The 20,220-nt window shown below is 31.9% G+C and overlaps 1 protein-coding gene across 19 annotated transcripts in view; it reads right to left on the reverse strand.

Moving 5' to 3' along the window:
* The window catches only part of SOX5 (SRY-box transcription factor 5), a 963,841-nt gene that overhangs the window by 371,322 nt on the left and 572,299 nt on the right, over positions 1-20,220 (reverse strand). The window lies entirely within an intron of this gene.

The following is a 20,220-nucleotide window of genomic DNA, read 5'->3' on the forward strand; positions in this document are numbered from 1 at the left end:
AGCCTTTAAATAATGCTTTTAATTCATCTCTAAGTTAAAATTGGTATAGAAAAATATAAATTTACTTGTTATAAGATAATACAGTTTTTCTTGATTTTTAAATATTCATTCTCTAGGCAAAACAGTCATTTACAAGTAAGGAAATTAATGTTGGCTGCCATTGGGCAGAGAAGAGACAACATTTTCACTTGCCAGACTTTTAATTTTAAAAAAATTGTAGTTGTCATTCTGACAATAATCTTTAAGCTTCCTAGCTTATAGCTAATAAAGTAGCAAGAGCTAATAGGTTAAAAAAAAAAAATCGAGAAACCAAAAAGAAATTATCTATTATATAGGTGTCTTAATTTCTATTACCCACTACTGTGTTAAAATTGTCAATTCATAATCAGTGAGCTGCTTACCAATGGACGCAAATAAATATAATAGTTCCCAAATACAAATTATGATAATCAGCTTTTCTTGATACATATAGATATATATATCTATTTATATATATCTGTCCTTTGTCCAAAAAGCAAAATGTAAATAGAAAAAGTGAGCATTAAAAGTGTAGTAGTATTTCAAACAGGTACTATAGAAATTCAAAGTGGAACAATCAACAGAGAATTTGATATTATCCTACAGGCAGCAGCTTCTTAGATAAAATTGGCCCATTTCCCCCCAAATATGAATTACTCTCACATTAAAATATGTAAAACCAATAAACTATAAAAATCTTACAAAACTTTGTTACATTGTGGAAATAAACAGTTATGTTAGACTATGATATAAATGAGAAAACAACAAAATTAAAAGCAAAGCTATTGGCTTAGAAACTGCTAAAAAGTTAATGCTGCTCCTTTATCTACTACTCTTATTTTTTTCCCTTAATAAATACAATGTTTAAATTCTGTATTAAATACAATACAGAATTTAAGTAATATCAGACTGCCAATTAAATTTAGGGGTCTTCAAAGTCTGAGTCAAAGTTCACACATCATGGGACTGGCCATTTGACAAAAAATATCCAATACAGAAAAGTGAAATTAAGATAACTGTTAAAGAAGAGAAAGGAAAACAAAACAAAAACCACCTTTTAAAAACACGAATTCCAACTGGTTATAAATATGGTCATAACAGAGAATATAATTAAATAGCACATGTCAGAATAAGTATAATATATACTTGTAAAACAATTTTTAATTTTTATGAACATACATACATGTTTTCACCTGAGGGTTTCTAATACCTTTTGAAAACAATTTTTAGAACTACTATTTTTTGAGCACTAACATAACAGCTTGTACTGAATCAACAGAAAATGTTATATTTAGAAATTCTGCAGTTAAAAAAAAAAGCATTGAAGTTTATCAGATTCCATCAATGAGCGGGATAATAACAACTTAACAGTTTCACCAAATTAAATCATTCTTTAATGTTTTCATTTAATAAAAAGGCACAATCAACAGGCTGTTCAAAACCAAAACTTCCCTACAATTTCTCCACTCATCCTCATTCTGACCACACAACGTCTCTTTTCAATTCAAACCATGCATTCTAGAGCTCCCTTTCTCACCCCTCACAAACCTTAGTGGAATGAAGGGCATTAAAAGTAAGTAAACAACCAATAAATGTAACTATGTTTCTGAGTCATGTGGGGAGGAGGGCAACATGCAGAGAAAATGGCTAAGTTGTTCACATTGGTAAAGCAGACTTTGTTCCATAAACTTTCCAAGAACACTGGTAGAATGCTTCATTTTTAATTCATTCAATCCCACTTAAAGTTTACCTGACTACAGCAACTGGACTAGGTTATTTTTTGCTCTCACAAAATGCCATTTTTATTAATACATCAAGGAAAAATATAAATATGTTCAGCTTGATACTCTGACAACATTTTGAAGATCAAACTCATGTAAACTACAAAAGAAAGCTCTGTAACCACTTACAGGGGAAAGGGAATGAAAGCTGAAGAAACTTTGTAACATAGGATCATGGCACATTTACATGTAAGAAATAAATTCAGGTACATTCGGCCCTTCCATTGATCATACTGCTGTTATCAAGACTTTTTATATAAGCTGAATCTTCTCTGATTATACAGCCAGCATTCAATGGGTACATAAAATGTCAAAAGACAGTTCTGAGTTTTCCATAAATCATCTCTTTTAATCGCAGAACAACCCTATGAGGTCTGTACTATCCTTTCTCCACTTTACAAACGACGAAACTGAAGCAGGCACAGACAAGTTGAACAGCTTACCCAAGGGAACCTATCTTGCATCCCACTGAACCAGGCCTGTAAGTTTGGCAATCTTATTCTAGAGTCCATACTCATGACCTATATGACTGCTTAAGTCTGGAAAATTCTACCATGTTCATTTTCAATTTTCACAGACTAAAATTAAGTCACCTTGTGTTCTCCCATAACACTCCGTACTTACTTCTCCACTTATATTTTCCTTTATTTATTGCAATTGCTTCCTTAGTGTCTGTCTCCCACAGACTATAAGCTTGATGATGGCAAGAGCCATATGTGTCTTGTTCATTATTAAATTTCTAGAAGGTAGCACTGTCTAGTATATACAGAGTATTCAGTAAATATTTCATGAAGGAGTGCACAAATATTTTAGAATTGCTTTAAAAAATCTCTTCTCTCTAGTGCAATTCAAAAATTTCCATTAGTAACTGCAAATATTGACGATTCACTACCAACAATAATAGCTAATATGTATTGTGTTTACTATCCTTGTCCGGTTCTAAGTAATTTATTTATATTCAATTATTCAGTAGCCACTGTTTGTTTCTTTCTTTCTCCTTTCTCTCTTCTTTCTTTCCTTCTTTCTTTCCTTTCTCTCTCTCTCTCTCTCTTTCTTCTTTCTTTCCTTCTTTCTTCCTTTCTTTCTCAGACAAGGAAAATGAAATTCAGAGAGGTTAAGAAACTAGGCCCATATCACACAGCTAGTGAAATATAGTCAGGATCTAAACACAGACATCTGACTCTAGAGTCTATGCTATACACTACCTTGAAATAGGGGCAAGTCTCAAGCTGCTAAATTTCCAGTTTAAAGAGAATTGAAAATGTTGGCAACAAAAAAGATCTCCATCCTATAAACTTTTAAAAAATATCTTAACATATTTTTATTAAAGTGTAGTGATAGAGTTAAAACAAAAAAGAATAGCCCGTATTTGCCTCTATTTTTTCCAAAATTTACAAAATGTCTTAGAATCTTTAAAAATATTATTTCTGATTTTAAAAATGTGAGAATGGTGAATGAAGTGAATGAAGAATGAGGAAAAGAGTTGAGTTTGTTTTGACTGAGGTAACTGACATCTAGCATTTTTCATAAAGAGCAACATTGTAGTTTTAAGTATGAATTTCAATCTAACAAAATATACAGTGCTTTTACGGTGCTACACTATTACATAGACATTGTAATCAATAATTTTAGGTTATTACCTGCAAAAAAAATAGTATTTATATCCATCTGCAGAGTAGACTTTATGGATAAATTGTAATGGTGTCTTGGATTAAGGCAGCTCTGTTCTCTCAACTAGTACCAAATAGCTTTGTGCAAGACAAATCATTACGGCTCAGAGAACTTTCTGATCAGAGATTAGATCTCTTAAAAATCTAAGCCAATTAAAAAAAAAAAAAACTCCATGAATTTGGTACACCAAAATTTGAACTCGATAGGTATCTACTTCTGACAAATCTAACTATAATCTTAAGTGATTTTAAAAAGGACAATGCTCTAATAACTGTCTTAAAATCTGTATCTAATCTGAATCTAATCATGGGGACACAATCAGACAAATCCAATATTGTGAGATACTATGTAAGACAAATGGCCAGGACTCTTAAAAAATGTTGATGTCAAAGATGGGAGGGTACTGTCTACAATTAAAGGAGACCTAGAGAGATACGACAAGTAAATGCAATACCTAATGCTTGACTTGTTCCTGATTTTAAAGAGAAAAAAAAAAAAAAAAGCTACAAAAGGCATTACTGGGACCGTTAGGAAATGTGGATGTGGACAATATCAAATAATACCACTGTATTAATGTTACTTTCTTGGATGTACTAATGTTATTGTGGTTATGTTGGAGAATGTCCTAGTTCTTAGAAGTGTTAGCCTGCAATGTGCTTGCAAATGAATAAGAAAGAAAAGAAAAGAAAAGAAAAGAAAAGAAAAGAAAAGAAAAGAAAAGAAGAGAAAAGAAAAGAAAAAGCCTAAAATTAATAAATAACAAAACTTGGTGAACAGTATAAAGTATATGAATGCTCACTGTACTGCTCTTTCCACTTTTCTACAGATGTGGATTTTTTAAATAAAAAAAGAAAAAGAAACATTAAGAAAGGCTCTGTATTTGAATAACTGTGACATTTTTTAGATGACTAGGGGGTTTTCAGTTGCAGCAAATGTAAATTCAAAAATCCTCTTGGCTTGTGAGTTAGCTTTGCCATTGTGATCTGTAAGTGCCTAAATGTTGTCCTAAAGAGCAGCTCTGAAATAATTATCAGTTTTGGTAATGCTTTAGTTAGTAAAAGGTAAACAGTGGTACTTTTTAATGATTATTCTCATATTAATAACATGGTAAATGGTAAAAATCTCTTCTATCCTACACTTTTTCCTGCATTCAACACTTCCTCCCATTCTTTTATTCATACTGATGTGTACATTCATCTTGCCGAACAAATAATTTACATAGTAAGCATTCACTAAATATTTCTAAATGAACAAATCAAGATGGGAATGTTTCTGTGTCTACATCACTCCAAATGCACATGTGTATAGGTGATTTAGTAAATCATATTGAAAGCATATAAAATCATCTGCTAATTTAACTCTTTAGTTAATCAGGGATGACTTTTAAAGTTAACCCAGAGGACACAATGAGATGCTGTATTGCTCAAAATCTGCAAAACCAACACATTTACCGAAGTGGACAATTAATAATAGACAGCCTTAACATGCTTCAAATAAAGATGACCCCTACTATGTTGTACTATACCAAACTCTAGGGTCTCAATGGGATGCTTTTCAGGTCCTCCAGCAGATCCAAAAGTGTTTCCTGAGGAAAATTCTTGCTTTGTCTCTATGACCTCCTAAACCTAGAGTCAATTTAAGGACAGAAGTGGGAGTGCCCTCGATGTAGGCAAGAATACAACTCAGTCAAGAACTGATTGTTCCTCATCTCTTAGCAACAGTCTGGATGTAACAACTGTTATTTAAAGGAGATCGTTGAAGGGACATGTTAGCCTTTTCTTAGATCTCTGCCAATATCCTTTCACCAGGAAATCTACATACCTGGCAAACATTAGTTTAGCTACTTATAGAAATGCCTTCCTTCACTAAGTTAGTTATCATTCCATATTCTTTCTCTTATCTGGTCTCTACTAAAAATGGCAATGTAAAGAATGCCTTATGAATCTTCCACAATATTTCTATCAAAGACAACTTAAGGAATCATAAAACCAATTACACCCTCACATCAGGATCCCCCAAAACAACTGTGATTACTGATAAAATAGTAGGTGTTTTTTGTTGTTGTTTTTGTGGGGTTTGTTTATTTGTTGTTGTTGTTGTTGTTGTTTTGGTCAGAAAATGATAACCATTAACCTTATTATGACTGTCAGGTTCTACAAAGAGTATTCTCAGCCAAGGTTTTAGAAAGAATTATCTTCCCTTATTTTATCTACCTACTTATGTGCACACATACATTAACATGTACATGATGTACATAATATAGATAGAATATATAATTTTATAATATATGTATATATCTTTATATAACAAATATGTGTATTACAAATGTATAGTATAAAAAACCTAAGGCATTCTATGATGTAAATATTTTCCTTTAAATATTTTTAATCCTTTAAGGAAGCACTTAAAGTTCTAATAAATCCTGTACAAACCACTGGTTTCAATATTATTTATTAAGCACTTGATATTTACATATCAATTTATAGTCCAATGTTATTTGCCATATTATGTGACATATTCTTGGAATTCTTTCTATATTATTAAAATCTGCTCAAGGTTAGTTTCTTATATAAGTAGTCAAATGACCTAAGAGATGGGAATTATTATATCCCCATTTCACAGATAAAGATATTAAGACATGAAAGTTTATGGAACTTGCAAAAGTCACACAGGTAATAAGTAGTGGAGTTGTAGAATATATTTAAACAGTCTGACTCCAAAGCCCACACATAACTATAGATATATGGCTTCTCCCTAGCAAGGTATCAAGAAATCAAAGCATCCACCAGAAGCCTCGGCCGCATCTATATATGGGAAAATACTTAAAAGATCAAGACCTAAAACAGAGATTCAATATAGGTTTAATTCAAACCTACATTAATATACACTATTTTAATAGTAAAATTAAAAAAAAAAACAGTAGAATAAAAGCACAAGGTTCATCTTCATTCCCAAAAGCCTTATTGTCCCCAGAAATCTGCAATCTTTTTACAGTCACATTATTTTAACATACCTGATGGAGTTTTCTACTCAAAATTACCAATACCCTTGCCTGCTACCCTATAAAAGCAGTATGGCCTGACTACAAGGTAGATCAAGGATTAAAATCTTATTAATTATTAATATCATTATTTACCAATTCATCACAAGGTTTTCCATATTAATTTCACCATTGAAGATGTGAACGGTGACATATTTAAAAATTATCCTATCATAAAAAGGCATCCAACTGTTTAAGAGAGCAAAAACTAATCAGATAAACTTTCTGAGCACAGATACTGCCTATCCATAAAGATATTATTTCCATAAGAAGTCCACTGTAAAGGACTTAAGAAAGAGATATTTGAGAAATTTTACATAGTTACACTTCTCAAAGGAAATTCCATCTATAATGTGTACTGGAAATTGGTATCTCTCAAAAACAGTTTCAAGAGGCCTTTACCAAGAAACCTTTATATAACTGTCAATGTGTCTGGATATCCACCATCTAGCTAGAAGTCTGTATCACAAGCATTGTATGTTATTTATTTATTTATAGTATCTGATTTTTTAATAAGTTTATTCAGCAACTACAAGAATGCCTGACATAGTTAGTATTTGAAATACATTTGTTGAATGAATGGAGAAATTTCCGCAACTTCAATAATAGATGATAAAGTTCTGGAAGCACTTTATCATCTAGGTCAATACTACAATTTGATGGCTAAGAGTAAGGTCTTTGGAGCTGGACTGTTGGGATTTGTATCCCAGCTCCGCCACCTGTTACCTGGGAAGTTAGGCAGCTCTCTTTCTTTCATTTTCTTCATTTGTGAAATAGGGATAACAAACGAGATTTTTGTGAGGCTAAGGCTGGCACAGAATAAGTAAGTACATACTGAATGTCAGTGCTATCTTTATATCTATCTCTATTAGTATATCTCTATATGTATAGAGAAAGAGCTTGGATCACATCTTGTGGGTCAATTTTAGAAACTGTGTGTAGTATCAGCTGGGATGCAAAAGGGGAAGGTATTCCTACCCAACCACAAACTTCTTTAAACCCAGCATTGAAATGATAGATATACATGGTGGCATTTCAAAAAGTAAATATAATTTCCTTTTAAATATATAATCTCTAAAATAACCTATACAATCCTTAAGCAAACATCTCTTTTCTATTTTAACTCCATGGAAATTTGATGAAACTGACAGAACTCATTGGGTAAATGATATAAAGATCTGCGCAAGTCAGTGTTACTACCAAGGCTTTTTAAGAAGTTTTAAAACTTCACCTTCTTACAGAAGAAAGCTAAAAAGGGAAGACAGTTAATAAAAACTTAACTCTTTCTGATTCATTGCTACCATACTGAGCTGTAACTACTAGAATCCAGATACAGATAGAAGTTTTAATTTTCTTCTCTCCGTGGAAAGGAGTAAAACAGTGCCATCCAATAGAAATATAATGTAAGCCACAAATAAGAGCCATGCATGTAATTTGAAATTTTCCAGTTGCCACGTTAAAAAAGTAAAAAGAAACAGGTGAAAATAACATATTTTTAAAGTCTATATAGCAAAATGTTATTTCCATATGTAATCATTATTTTTTTCAACATGTAATCAATACTAAAAAACAAAAATCTTAGTAAGATATTTTTGCATCCTTTCTTTCAAACTAAGTCTTCAAAATCCAGTGTGTTTTTTATACTTACAGCAAATCTCAGTTGAAACTAGCCACATTTCAAGTGCCTAAGTGTCACGTGGCTAGTGGCTACCATATTGGAAAGCACAAATATAGGGGGATTCTGAGAGCATTTGTTTATACTTTTTCCTAAATTACATACTTCTTCCTCCAAAACTAAAAAGCAATATATCTTTGGCAATTCATACAACCTAGACAAATTAATAATCTAACACATTCTAATAGCTCAATTTTCCTAATATTTAAAAATGCAAAATATACTTCAGCTAAGGAAAATAAAATAAGTCAAATTAGTTAGTCAAAATATATTTTTGGCTTACTATGTGCTAAGTAACAGTCTATAATAGCTCTTACCAACTACTCCACAAATTTAAAAGCTTCTAGTACATAATACTTGCCAATATTCTTTTATTGAGGACTTCTCCCATACCTTTAAGGTAAATGAAATGGGTCAAATAATTAGATTTTGCCTATAATTTACTATCTATAGCATGATTTTCCCCTACTGAACTAGTGATGAAACAGCACTGGTCTGATTTAATACTATAAATTCAGAACAAATGGGAAAGCATTAAATTCAGAAGTGCTTCTGGACCATTAACTTCCATGCTGATTTGACATGCACCATAGTATTCAGGCAACAGACTCAGGAATATAACCTATTCCTAAAGCAAACAGTATTTTATCTCATAACCATCTGGGGTTCTGGTCCTAAGGGCTACTTGTGTAGTGTTGTCTGGTATATTTTAATATCCTGAGGTGTGGAACTAAGACCTACTTTATTAGCAAAACCCATTTTGCTAGGAAAAGAAGACTGACATAGAAAAGATTACAGAGGGAACAAAATTTTGGCTGAGGCCCTTGTTTTCATTATTTAGCTGAAGAAAATCATTGGTTATATATGCTTTCAAAACCCGATGGTTTTTCTAAGGTACCAATAAAAGTGATACCATTCATAACGTGGACAGTGGTCTCTTTCATATATTGCCTATAGTTGCAAACTTAAGTGCCAAGCAGATGGTTGAAATCTGTTTTGTATAAAACGTGTGCTTTTTTTTTTTCCCCCAACTGTGTTCTTTGTATTCATATTCAGCCTAGGTTTTAGCCATCAAAACACTGGCACTATGTCGATCATTAGCAGCATTTTAGACAACTGGCAACTAAGGTATTCACTGTTCTCCACAAAATGTTCAGCTAATATTTCCCAGATGTATAATTAAGGCAAAAGATCATCTTCTTAAATTGGTATCAGCACTTTGGATGGCTTCTGGCTTTCAACAAATGATATCAGTGGAAAACAATTTTATATCAAAAATAAAGGTTCTGTTTCTTGGATGTTTTTGTTTGCTTGTTATACAGCTGCCCATAAAAAGAAATCTATAAATTTTCCCAAGCTTCACCCAGAGTCTAAGAAATAGGAGCTAATGCAAAACTCCTGTGACTTTAACTATGAAAATCTATGATGCACACTATATTTGTATAGATAACTTTCTTCAAGTTATTTTCCAATTTTCGAAATATTTGTACAAATAATGCTTTACAAAGCAATAGTGTGTGACCATTTTTACTCTTAATAAAAAAAAATCATTCTTTTTTGTTGTCCAGTATTTTTTATACAAAATGATTCATTTTTATGACAACACACAGATAAATGAGTTTTAAGTTGCGTAGGTTAAAACACAGGAATATGTTAAATCAGGAAATTCATTATTTTAATACTTGATATACTGACATTTGCAAAAACAACTTTTAGTGTATCATATTTCTAATATATTAAAGGGGAAGAGATGTGTTTTTAGGGTATTTCATTCTTAGCAGTAAGCAGAGGAAGCTATGCTATGTTGCTGCTATGGAGGTACAAATTACCTGAGGTTAATTATCATAAGTGCATTTAAGATAATTGTAGTTACTACAAAATTTAAAAAAATAAGTCAATAAATTTCTTACAGGCATTATTTCATCTGCTAACATGTATGTTATCAAATAAATATATACAGTTTTTTCAAAGTCTGAATTCAGTGGCTTGCATTCAGAGATAGCCAAATATTTTTATAAATTTTCGTTAAGTTTAAAATGACTCACTAGAATTAGGGGATAAATAATTTTATACTCATTTTAAAGCCCATTTTATAGATGCATGGCTGAAACCCAAAGAATTTAAATGACTTATACACTACAAAGTTTTAATTCTTGATTTAGAAACTGTAGGAACATATGTCAACATTCTATATCACTCAATGCTGTATTATAAAATATATTAGCAGTAAATTGCTCAACTGGGTGATTTCCAGATTTTCTCTCTTATTTAACAGTAGGATATTTGCACATTTGCCTTTGGTCCTAGTTCTAAATGTAGTTCTGGTTCAGCAAGGTCCTTTTCTGTTTGTTTTGTTTACAACCTTTATATCTGTACCAGGAGAATAAGAGAATAACACCCATTCTTCATTCTTAAAGTGGCAGGAATAGAATAAAAAATTCTATGTCACAATTATCAAGCAAATAATGAATTTTAACAAATAGCCAATTCCTATGTTATCCTAAATATATGAATCTATATTTAAAACTTATAACTAATTTGTACAAGGACTTTGTCATACCATAGCCATATTTTCAAAGTACATATAATAGAGAAAGTCCTTGGATACGGAGTTACAGATTATGTTGTTGATGGTATAACTACACTTTTTTTTCCAAGCACTGTGTTAAAAAAAAAAAAAGCACGCAATCTGCCGAAAATAACATATTAACACAATATGTGAAGCTTGCCCTTTCAGATAATATAGCTTTTTAAGTGCATCTTTCATTGTTTGTTCCTCTACTCCTTGCTTCTTAGGGTTTAAAATTTCTTTTCTTAAAATTGCCAACCACCAACTAATGCATATAATGTTGGTTGACATGATCCTAATAATTGCCTAATTTATTTTGGGAACTAGCTAAAATCTTTCTTTGGACTACCTGTTTGTAATCTTAGTTGATCTTGCCACTTTGCTGCCCAGTGTTTTATTTATTCATATAAAGACATACGCTGTCTATAAGCCCCAGTATTGTCCTGATGCTCTACTTTCTAGCCTTTTCTCTTTTTTCTTTTATCTTAGTCTTATAAATACTTTCAGCTCTTTGATCTAAAATGCCACTCTCATGCTTTTCATATTGCCCCATAGTTCCTTGTTCAATAGTCCATATATAATTTATTTTTCATGATATTTGTTAACAGTTGAGGATGGTGATCTGATGCGCCTGAGAGTTTCAAGTACATAAAACATGAATCCTCTCTTTTGAAACATTCAGCTTCAAAACAGCTCATAGCAAACTTGAGAACTTAATCCTAAACAAGAATTACAGATAGTACTTGGATTTAAAACTCCTAAAATATACTATGGTTACTTGTTCCTGCACAATACCACTCAACTGACAGGTAAACTGAGAAGTGATTCCACATGTAAAGGCTGGTTATATAAGATACCCTGGCTCCAAACAAACAGAGTAGGGATCTTTCAAATGGAGTGCAAAGTAATGAAATTTCAAAGGTCAGAGATTTTAGAAATTGCCCAGCTCATCTTCACATTTTACAGATGCATACACAAAGACACAAAACTTCTCAGTCCATAGGGGAGAACTAGATCTTGAGATGTTACACCCAGATAGTAATACTTTCCATATGTTTTACTTACCAAAAAAAAAAAAAAAAAAAAAAAATCAGTGAAGATACTGACAAATATAAATGTTTACCAAAAAAGAGGAAATATTTCTATGTGTTAGGAGAAATATACTCAAAACCCACAAAATTTTTTTTTTCATTTGTTATATATGCCTTAGGCCTCTGACACTCAACTTCCTCATCTCTATCCAAAATTTCAAATATCCCCCAATTTTATTCAAGCATATCGTGAGCTACCAAACTTCTTGAATTCAAAATTTCCCTTCAATATGCACAACAATACTACCTTCAGATTTTTAAAGCTGGAAAACTATTATATATATTCTTCACAGAAGTGTTAGTGACTCCCAATTATCTTTTAGTTTACTTATAAAAGTCTATATATTCTGCTCCTTCACTTTGATTCTTTAAATTGCTATCAGGATCTTTTGGATATGCTTTTCTTTCTCTAAAGTAATGCTTTTAAATCATTAAATATCCCTAAACTATTTAAAGGTCAAATTAGATCTATCTTATTTTTCCAGTAATGTTAATTTTTTTAGAAACAATTATACCACCATATTTATATCCCATAATCCTTAGGGCTCTAAAAACAATACCTTTTCCTCTATTTCCCAGATTCTAGCTATGTTTAGGGCAGGAGGGAAATAGAAGTTCTTGCCTCAGAAATAGCACTCATTGTTATCTTTGTTTTTCTACTCCTAGGTGTTGTTTGATTAATGATACTTGGAATATTACATAAAAGTTTTCTTCACATCCTGCTGATATTATGGGAGAGATGACGATCTGAATCTGATATTGTATATTCAGTTATCACTCATTCAAGGTCAACAATGAATTAATAAATGAATCAGAAATTGAATAGTTTGATCACCAGCTCATTCCTTTCTATACTAAAGAACATGAACACTATATATTATCCTAACGAATCTTCAACGTAGATCTATTGTAGTGCAGATGAAAAAGAAGCAAAGAAATAGCAACATTAATTTTATGTGACATATTCCTGCACTCTTTTCAAACATATGACGAAACTCAATAGCAAATAAGGGGTGGGGGGCGTGAAACAAAGAGACATCAGGAAAAGAGTAAAAATAAAGTCTTTGGACTTTGTAAATTATTGCCCAACAAACTCTGGCTCAGGTAAATAACCCAAAGAAATGATTGTAGGCAAACAAAGTAAGACCTTTCCAGAATTAGAATAAAAATGTTTTAGAACTTTGTCAAGCAGCCTATAGTAACTGTGAGTGAAAAAGTATAGCATAAATGAAGCATTATTCTTTTTCATTTTGTGTTCTCATATGAAGGCTATTTCTCATTTTCAATGTTTGTGCTTCTTTTTCATTACAATGTTCTTTTATCAGATAAATACAAAATTGTTTAAAATGACAACTCAACAAATCATATGTTAAAGTTCTACAATCAGTTCCCAAACTACCCTCATGGTATCTTGATCCTAATTAATACAAAAATAAACAAACAAACAAAAAAAACCCTAAACCAAATCAGTAATAAAGTAAATCATTGACTACATTTTAAAATAAATTTTGATGAAAAATGTACCAACAAAACACTAATCGGGCCTGTGTCTCCTTTTACTACTAGATTAAAAAAATATATCAACAAGCAAAGCAGGTTAACCCTTTCCCTTCTTTTCTCAGTAGTGTTCCTGAAGCCCTTGAGGAGAGGACACTCATTTATAAAATTGCTGCTCAGTGTCCCAACTGATCTAACTCTCTTAAACTGCCAGTATAAAAACCTTATAAGGTCTTGAACGTGCTTTTTTTTTTTTTGGCCCTACACAGTGAATTTCATTTCTTCATGTTACATCTATTCTCAGTACATCTGATTCTTAGGTTTCAATGTGACAGAAATGACTGGGATGGGTAAGGGAGAGGCACATGTGCATAGAACATCATCAAACTCTATGCATCTCCGCAAGGAGAAATATTAAAAATGAAGCTACTAATACATTTTTAAGAAAGATCATATTTTCTGTTTCTCAACATTTTCTTTTCTAAAAAACACATTCTTTCAAAGATGTGAAGAGCAGAAATAGAACGCTGTTACATATGAAAGTTTCAATGGATTCGCTGCCAGCAGCTTTTCTTTATAGTGTTCCTCTTACCTACAGTATGTGTTGGCACTGGCAGGTAGCCCTAATTCGTTAGTAGCCAAATTATTTTTGTCCCTGAAGTACGAGAAATCTCCATAGACCATGAATGAGACATGGTTTACTAGTTTACACACATTTTTATAACTCCAAGAAACCAAAACTCATTCACAAATGCTTTCATTTCAGCAAAGAGAAGGGCTACAGAATACCAGAGATACCTGCTTTGAATTCCTGTTCCCCAGTCTCCATGAGAAAGTGAAGAGGAAAAAAAAAATCTTTTTAGCTTTACCAAAAAAACTTTTGTCCTTAATGCAAGAAAAACAAACAGCTTTCTGTTCACCACACGCCACATTTCAATAAAGTCAAAATATTTCAGTATAAGACATTAAGAAAAAAATGTCATTTAGTAATAAACCTAAATGTCTCCAGATAAAAATCCATCGTGACGGCATAGCAGGTTTAGATAATGTGGTTCACGACAACTAGTATCTTCATATTGCACGATCACCAGCTAGATATATACTGCTACACCATCTTCACTAAGTTATAGAGAAAATAGGAAGAAAAAATAAGCAACACTTAGAAATAAACATATAACACAAGTGATGATTCAGCCACAGCAAAAAAAAAAAAAAAAAAAAAAGCCAACTCTGAATTCTAAGGCAAGACAAAAGTAAATGTATTAACATTAAAGAGCCAAGTGACTGAAATGTTACTTAGATAAAAGAAAGAGATTTAAAATACAATGAGACGTGTTCAGGTTTGAATTGATTTAAGGTTCAACACTGACTTCAAATGCCTATGAACATCTACAAGCTTTTGTTTTTAATTTTCCTTCTGTCATGTTTTATGGGTAAAAGTCCTTAAACTACCTTGTAATAGATTAATTACTTTCAAGCTGGGTGACAAAAGGGCATAATGACCGGAAAATGATACAAAAGAAACAGAAAAAGCATGTTAACAAGTTTATCAACAAACCTGGGTAATTCTCATGAAGTACAGATTAAGGTTCAGTGGTTCCAAACTGGCAGCATTCAAGTTGGGTTCATATTTGGGTTTTTTGTTTTGTTTGTTTTTTTAAACCACCTGTCCTAAAACGACATTGTTTATGCTAATTATCTTTGTTTATGCCACAATTCTGTTTGTTTACCACATTCTTTTAAAATACCATATCCCTATAAACAGTTCTCACCAGAATTCTTCTAAATCTTGTTTCGGTCTGGTCCTTCTCGGCAGCCCACTGAGCAGAATGCAGCTCTACAATGAAGGCGCAAGAGCTGGGAACAACTTTGAGTCTCTGACTCCTCAGGCTGGCAAAGGCAGGGAGTACTGCTGAGGTTTTACTCTCAGGCTCCAAGGGAAAAGGATACTGAATGTGTAGAAATGCAACACCCCCCTATTGGACAAGCAGAACCATACGCCACAGGAGCTCCAGAGGAGATGTATGAACTCTCAACTAGTAAGTGAAGAGAAGAATAGATAATGCTAAAGGGAAGGGGATGCAGTTTCCAAACTGCAGGAGAAAACATAGAAATCAGAAAGAATAAAAGGTCTTCTCCTGAACCATTATCAGTTCCTGGTTAAAATGAAAGAATATGAAGCATTTTCTTAAAGTGTCCCAAATAAACACTGTTCACTTCAGCAAAATACTAACGGTCCTTATTTTTTTCTTCTCTAGCAATATCATTTAATCATGTTCATCCATATAGCATTCAAGTTTCATATTTAATATAAATGATGATGCTATCAATCAATGAAAAGGAAAGGACAGAATGAATGATGTAAGAAAGAATTTGCTATGTTTTAGTCCATTTCTTGCTCAACAGAATTTTTCCATTAAAAGGACGATGTCTCATGTTTTGGTTAAATCTTTGAACATCTTTTTATCTGACTGCCATCATCTGAGTCAGACACCTGACATTAAACTGTATGTGAGTTAGTATAAGAGAGATACCAGATTGGTTTATTTCCCATGCTATTAGTTAACTTCATTGAACTTATAAATGAATAATAAATTATGGGAGAAAACAAAAATCCATCCATTATACTAATTTTTTTAACTGATCTATAAAAAAAAAGGGAGATGTTCAATCTACATAATACACATCTGTGCTATACATATACTCATTAGGTGTTTGGAGAATTGATAGTGGAAAGAACAGACAATAAAGATCAGACTTTATCCATGAATGTAATTTTGCTTTTTAAATGCATTATGAATATAATCCATTTCAAATAGCTTCCAATTCTATGGAGAAGTAATGTGCTAAAGCATTAGAGTTGGTCTTATTATTTGCCTCTCAGGTATGATGCATACACAGATTTCAGTTAAAAGCTCCCTAAGAACAGGTAAATACGTTATCATGTTATCATATGCTTATTATATTTGAGAAACATAAGATAAGAAAACACATCAACATGTGAAGTAATCATAATATTCACACATTTCTATATCTGTCAACCTGCTAAGCACTGAGCAGTACACAGTGCCACCTGACATTTAACCCTTAATTGTTCTTGGTAATCAGTCAGGTCTCCTGTTAAGTCTTCAGGACAGTGCTAAAGTGTGATAGAAGTATAGCGTGTCCAGGACTTCAGGCAAGCTGTATTCTAAACTAATTATCTTAGCCAAATTAACTTGCAAATTATTGAGATAGTAATTAAAATCTATAATCAGTTGTAGGCACCTTTTCCTCTGCAAAGTAGCAGTAAATAAAAATAAATAAAATGAACAAAGGCATATATCAGAACATCCTAAAAATACAATATCAAACTTACAGGTTTATAGTTGTGATAAGGTGACAGATGTGAAGAGATAACTTTCCTTTGATTCACACCTGGAGGTTACCTGCTAACTTGAATGTACTTATCACTCATAAAGTTTCTAACTAAGCTGAATAAATCTGTCTGGGTAATAAATATTTTATTACTGTGGCCAAGTACCGCTAATATCAGAGATATTCTTGCAACCCGCTAATAGTTATTTTTCATGGTAATTATACAAATAAGCTTTTCACAGTACCTGATTTATATTCGTCTCTTCAGAAAAAAAAAAAAAAACTTAAAATTTTCCTAATGTCAAAAAAACCCCTATTTCTTTAGTCAATAGGCACACAAATAAATTTGATGGGAATATAAAGTAAGTTAGGTTTTTATTGCAGAAGGTTTTATTCCCATAGTGTTCCTTTCAACATGTAGAAAATAGACAGTCTGTTGTCTGCACCCGTTTTGAGAGAAGCAAAGAGGTGATACTATAAGCTTAATTTGCTTCATCCCACTACCTTCAATCCCAACTTTTTTTTCTAGATATTATCAGACTGTCTTCTTAAGCAATCATCTTACACTTGCTTTTTAATTAAATCTCTAACATAAAGCAATTAGAAAGTCTAACAAGTAGCTTAGTCATAAAATTATTACACTATAATCAAATAGGATAAATATAAAGGAAATAAATTTAAAATTTGATACTACTGATAGTATCAAAAATTGCTTTTTTATTCATCAGAAACAAGCGAATATTGATATTTAAGGCAAGTATTTTAAATATTTTCATTCTAGAAATATGAAAAAAAATTAATGGTATTCTGAAAGGAAAAACCTTCCATCTGAATTTTTTATTATCTATTACTCTGTCTTCTTTTAAAAATTTTAGGCGAGTTCAAGTGTTTTTTCTCATGATGCTATTACTAACGTTTAGACCATGTTGCCAGTTATGTTTCTCCTAAATAGTATGATGTAAAAGACTTTGCTTACAAATAATGCCTTAGAACATACTTTGCCTATTCACCTCCCACCTGAGAATTGTGTTTTTTCTTTAATCATAATCAATTATGACAGGGATGATTAAAAATAAAAATAAAACATTTCTACTTCTTTACTTTTTAAGATCACTGTTCAATTGGCTCTACATCCTGAACATTTTTTAACAGACAATGAAACTGTTACTACTTCTGAATTATTTAACAAGTGCTTATTAGTCTGACAGTATTGACCATGTTCATTTCTAGGGCCGATAATACAGACATAACAAATTTAAATCCAAATTTTGATCCTGATATTTAAGCTATGGATATTCCTTAAAGTTCCAAGTCGTCCACAGGTTGGAAAGAATAAAAGAAGACACACAAGACTCCACCAATGAAGTTAGAAAAAAAGATCACATAAAACTTCCAAAATACATGAACCCCAAACCACTTATTTATATCCTCTAGAGAAAACGTCTTTATTTCATAAAGAGATGTAGAAGTCCTCTCTTCAGATTTATGACTAAGTTTGACTGAACAACTCATCTATGGCAGGTGAGCAAACAGAATAAAAATTAACACTCAATGGAAATGACCTACTTATTCAATGAAAGTTGCAATAGTTGAAAAGACAAAAAAGGCTGACTATATATGATAGTGCAGTTATGGCATACATACCTCCTTTGGAGAATATAAATATTCAATATTTAGTCTGCAAGATATACTCTATGTGGGTGACTATAGATACACTCACTCGTACAAATTCAATGTAAACAAATAGTAATGAATTACGAGATTCTTGTCTGTATTACCAATTACAACCACAGGGGAAATTATTAAGAAATTTCATATTGTATGACATTAAAAAATTATTTTAGCTACTAATATTTCTAAATATGCTGTCTATACTAATAACTCTATTGATTATCACTTGCTTATTTAATTAGCCAGCAAGAAAAGCATGCCTTTGGATGACAAAAAAATAAAAAATAAATGAAATTCTCACCAGGAGGAAAAATGTGTTAAGAGATTTGAACATCAGAATAGTAAGGGGAAAAGTTTAGTTTAAAAGAGATAATTGAAAAAATACAAATAAAGTTCACAGCAGGAAATCTTGCCTATATAGAGAAATAGGTTACAGCCTGTTAATATGTAACTACCTTTTTATAAGAACAGTCTGTTAACAGGCTTACAAATCAGACACAGAGTTTTATTTTCAAAAAGTATAGAGTTGAAGATAATCATGTGCTACTCTGTACATGCTAGAAAACTTACTGTGGTATATTAACAAACTGCGACATTAAGAATTAGTATGTCCCAGTATAAATAATTTCAATATCTACATATGAAATAGGCTATATTTCCAAACAAAAGCCAACTATTTTCAAGAGTTAATATACAGAACTTTGAAAAAATTAATTCAAGACCGTTAAGAAAACTCAGTCATTCACTGGAATTATCTTGTGAAGATGCACCCTAATTTAAAAGAGAGAGAGAGAGAGAGGAAGAGAAGAAATGAAAGAAAGAAGACAGTATTAAAGTATATATATTGGCTATTTTACTTTCTTCCTTGATCTGATGCTGGCTTCTCTAATATGTGACCACATTCAAGCATTATTTTATTCTCAATACCCTTCTTCTCTTCCATTGCTTCACTTCTAGAATGTTTTAATCTTTGTCCTTTCTTTTTTCGTCTTTTCATATCAAATTCAGTCGTTTGAGCGATGAACAGCTTGACTTAGCATATTTTTAACCAGCTGGTCTAGCACCTAGCTTGCATTGCATAGTCAGATACAACAAATGTTTATACAGAAGGTAGCTTTCATGAAAATGAAAAAAAGCCTGGGTATCATGCATCCTGGCTTTTTTTAGCTTTTTTTTTTAATTCACCATACAGAATACAAAGTTTGAATTCTTTTTAATGGCAAACAAAATTCTATTTATAGTTCCAAAAAATGAACTTATGCTGGGATAAGAACTCAAATTTAAAAACTGCAATGTGTACTTATAGGAACATGAAGAGGGCTAAAATTCTTTCAAAGCCCTGTTTTACTTGCAACAACATCAAATGGAAGGATATTGCACATATTTCTTTAAATAGGAACTACTTAATTACAAATACACTCCTTCCCATCATAGCAAAAGAGAAAAATAGAAGTAAATCAAAATTAGTTTAAGACAACTAGCACAAAAAGTAGCTACTAAAACTTAGAAAGGGAGCATCCCCATTCCCCCTTTCTTGACATTTCAAGAGTAATATACTGATACATTGCTATGATGTTAAATTTTCTTTTCTTTTTTTTAAATCTACTCTCTTCTATCAACAAAAGGTCATGTGCTTTACTAAGCAGCCTCCAAAGTTTTACGGAAGGATCAAATAGGAACTTATAGCCTCCGTTTTAACCACCACTGAAACCTTCTGTCACCCCAGAAATTACAAGACAGAGATATTGAAAACGGTAACACTCTGCACAAAAGCATTTAAAAAGGTGAAGAGGGAAGAAAAATATCAATGAAGGAAGAAAGTAAGAGAGTGAATGAGAAAGAGAAAACCA

This window comes from Ursus americanus, chromosome 25 (assembly GCF_024610735.1).
Source record: "Ursus americanus isolate L20-20 chromosome 25, mUrsAme1.1.p, whole genome shotgun sequence".
Classification (NCBI taxonomy): Eukaryota; Metazoa; Chordata; class Mammalia; order Carnivora; family Ursidae; genus Ursus; species Ursus americanus.